General features: G+C 40.1%; 1 pseudogene; it reads right to left on the reverse strand.

Annotated features, from left to right (window-relative positions):
- Positions 1-2,912: 2,912 nt before the first annotated feature.
- On the reverse strand, positions 2,913-3,541 carry LOC101425977 (ferritin heavy chain pseudogene; annotated as a pseudogene).
- Positions 3,542-4,038: the final 497 nt, after the last annotated feature.

The following is a 4,038-nucleotide window of genomic DNA, read 5'->3' on the forward strand; positions in this document are numbered from 1 at the left end:
CAGAAATGTTACTTGTTTATTGTATAACCTCCCAGTAAAACGAATCATTCTACTTGTTCATAATTTAATGTCCTATGCCTAGAAGTGTTCATGATATTGTCATTTGCATAATTCTTAAAGTATTAGTTTTGGGTAGGAATAAATGAAGAAATGCTCTATCAGACCTTGCGAGCAGAAGCCATTTTACCTATGACCACTAGGTGGAGGTGTTACACTTCAGGTCTCCAAATCACTAGTGATTTTAGAAAGTGGTCGACTTAAATGATAGTCCTCTCCCTGGTTGTTGTTATGGGGGGAGGAGTGGGGTGAGAGGGAAGAGGGGTTTATGGGGACCTCATATTTTTTGGAATATAACATTAAAAAATAAATAAAGACAAAAAAATGATAGTCCTAAGGGTGAATTACAAGTATTGGGTAACTTATTTTTGGGAGTAATACTGTATTAAGGGCAATACAGAGGACTAGTTTTGGATATATTAAGTGAGGTTCCTTTGGGATGTTGAAGAGGAGCTTCAAATATCTGTTTAAAAGTAAGAATAGACTGAGATAGATACAGAACACGTGCACTACATCTTAATCTATCCAATGATATGAACATATTCCATCTAGGTTTTGGCACCATATTTATAACATTTAATTAATTTATGATATTACACTTACAGATGTGTATATTTTATTGCAAATTCCTTTTGTTTTCAAGATGAGTGCAGTTGATTTGAAAGAGTAAAATTGTTGATAAAATATTTCATTTTCCTAATTGTGCTAAATATTGTTGAAAATTTTGGTTGTTAAGTTGATTTCTCACCATTCGCCAGAGTGTAGTTACATTTCCTGTGGTCATGATATTTTTATCCCCTTCCATTATTTATCTTTACAACTCACTGCACAGGTACGTTTGACTTTATATTCTCCATTCATTTGCATAGACTCCTCTGGGACTTGGTTGTCTGCTCAGAGCTCTATTAATGCAGTTTCCGTGGAGATGAGGCCTAAGTGCATCAGACAAGTGAGCAAGATGATGTCACATTCCCAACTTCTCATCCTGTTGGTGCTTTGGGCCTCAGGTGAGAGGTTTAGAAGAGTATTATCTTTATAAAACTGGAGAATTGTTTTAACATGCAGAGTGAGCAAACCATTTCATCTAAAGCAGATCTGAATATATATGATAAAAAAGAAAACCTACCTTTAGATATATATTTTTTCTACATTTGTGACTTAATGCATGATCAATGCTCTTTTCTGGTTGCAGGTGCCAGTGGGGCCATCGTGATGACCCAGTCTCCAGGCTCTGTGGCTGCATCTGCAGGAGAGATCATCACCCTCAAGTGCAAGGCCAGTCAGAGTGTTAGCAGCTACTTACATTGGTACCACCAGAAACCAGGACAGGCTCCTAAACTGCTCATCTATAAGATATCCAACCGGCCATCTGGGGTCCCTGATCGATTCAGTAGGCAGTGGTTCTGGGACAGATTTCACTCTCACCATCAGCAGATTCCAGCCTGAAGATCTGGGAGATTATTATTGTCAGTAAAGTAACAGCTATCCTCCCACAGTGCTTCAGCCTCGAACACAAACTTTCTCCCCAGGGGTGTAGGGCAGTGGGTCTTGGAGCACCAGCTGCTTCCTCTTCAAATTAAATATATTTGCTTCCTCCATCAGACTGAGAAACCACATCCTTCAGGGGACTTTACCATTGAAATTTTTTTCTCTTAGTCAGTTCAAGTCACAGGGTGAATTGACACTCTAGGCTGGGGTCTTTTAAACTTTATAATCTGATGGATTGATTCTCTATTCATTGTACCTCCTTAATGTTTAAAAATTTATCATCTTCTTTCCTTATCCCTTCCATCTTCTTCCTTCTCCCCCATCTTCCCCCAACTCTCGTCCTTCCCAAGATTAAATCCTTGATCCTTCATAAGCAAAACTTCCACTGTGGAAGGTCATTATCCTCCCTTACGCTTTCCTTCCCTGGACCCATTGCCATCCAAGCCTTTCTTTTCAGTGTCACAAAAGATGACTTGATTTGCTACTGTACCTTCTTTTTATAATTTAGATAACTATTTTCATGTCTTATTGCCATCAAATAGTAATTGTGAGTGCCTTAATATGCTATATTCATTGAAGAATGCTTAGGTTATAAGGGATGATGCTCAGCCAAAGACATATGTTGATTGCAGTTTGGGTATAAAATTTTCCAGTAAGTTTCATATTCTTTGATTGTCACCCTATTTCTATAGTTCTCTTTTAAAATGTGAACCATAAAACTTGCCAAAAATTGAATGTTTTCCATATTGTTATATGGTCTGTGTTTACTTCATCTTGTTCCAATATATTTGAAATGACACAAGTATAATTTTAGTCTTTACAACTTTAATTAATGTTGCATTTTCCATCTGTTTAAAAAGGAAAAGTACTGCAAATAGAATATATGTATATTTGATGGTGTGAAGCAGTATGGACCTCAGTAAAGGAGGATCTTAAGGGGAATCTATTCTGTGGTTGTAACCTATTGTAGGTGGAAAGCCTGGCTAACTAGAATAGTCTACATCCAAATATTTATAGACTAACTGAAAATCTGCCTACATTTGTAAAGCCCTATATCTTTTCTCCATCTCTTTCAGCTATTCTCATTTTTTCATGGCAACTCTAATTCTTCAACTTTAACCTTCTAGAAATGTGTGACAACTTTCCTCCTGAACTCTTTCACCAATTGTCGACTTTTTCTCTTACCTTCCTTTGGCACTGAAGAAATTCATGGTTAAGTCTACTTAACCTGAACACTTTGGATAAACTTTATTTATTCATTTATTTATTAATTTATTTTTAAAATTTATTTTTTATTTTTATTTTTTATTTATTTATTTTTGGGGGGTACCAAATAATTTTATTTGAAGGAATGGTACCAATGAAAGATGTTGATACAACTTACAGAAAAGGTAAACCCAACACACATGCACTACTACCCTGTGGCTCTGGGGAAGCCAACATAAGGTTTAGCTCTCATCACTGCTTCCCAGAGTGTGCTTGTCAAAGAGATACTCTGCCAAGCCAGAATCCGGGGCCCCATCTTGCGCAGGCTGGTTATGTAGTCACCCAGTTCTTTGATGAACTTCACCTGCTCATTCACGTAGTGGGTCTCAATGAAGTCACACAAATGGGGGTCGTTTTTGTCAGTAGCCAGTTTGTTCAGTTCCAGTAGTGACTGATTCACCCTTTTTTCCCAAGTGTAATGCACACTCCATTGCATTCAATCCACTCTCCCAGTCATCTCGTTGTGGTTTCTTGATATCCTGAAGGAAGATTCGGCTGACTCGTTGGTTCTGCAGCTTCATAAGTTTCTCCGCATGTTCCCTCTCCTCATGAGATTGGTGAAGAAACTATTTGGCAAAGTTCTTCAAAACCACATCATCATGGTCAAAATAGTAAGACATCGACAGGTAGACATAAGAGGCATAGAGCTCCAGATGATCTGGCAGTCAATGGCGGCGTCTGAGTCCTGGTTGTAGTTCTGGCGCACCTGCGACAGGGATGTGTTTGTCATGATGGGCAGCTGAGAAGTGGTGGCTGCGTGACACTGGATGGACGGTAGCAAGCAGCTGGGGGTGGCTGGCCAACAGGGGTGAGCGCCGGTTCCACTCAAGCACTGTTGAAGCAGGAAACCGCGGGACTCTCGGTGAAGACGTCTATTTTTAAAATTTATTACGCTGCTCTCACCCCCCCCCCTTGTCTGCTCTCTGCATCCATTTGCTGTGTATTCTTCTATGTCTGCTTGTATTCTTATCCGTGGCACCAGGAATCTGTCTCTTTTTGTTGCATCATTTTGCTGCGTCAGCTCTCTGTGTGTGCATTGCCACTCCTAGGCAGGCTGTGCTATTTTTGCATGGGTGGCTCTTTTCAGGATGCACTCCTTGTGCATTGGGCTCCCCTACATGGTGGACACCCCTGCGTGGCTTGACACTCCTTTTGCCCATCAGCACTGCACATGGTCCAGCTCACCCCATGGGCCTGGAGGCCCTGCATTTGATCCCTGCACCTCCT

The sequence above is a fragment of the Dasypus novemcinctus genome, chromosome 17 (assembly GCF_030445035.2).
Source record: "Dasypus novemcinctus isolate mDasNov1 chromosome 17, mDasNov1.1.hap2, whole genome shotgun sequence".
NCBI lineage: Eukaryota > Metazoa > Chordata > Mammalia > Cingulata > Dasypodidae > Dasypus > Dasypus novemcinctus.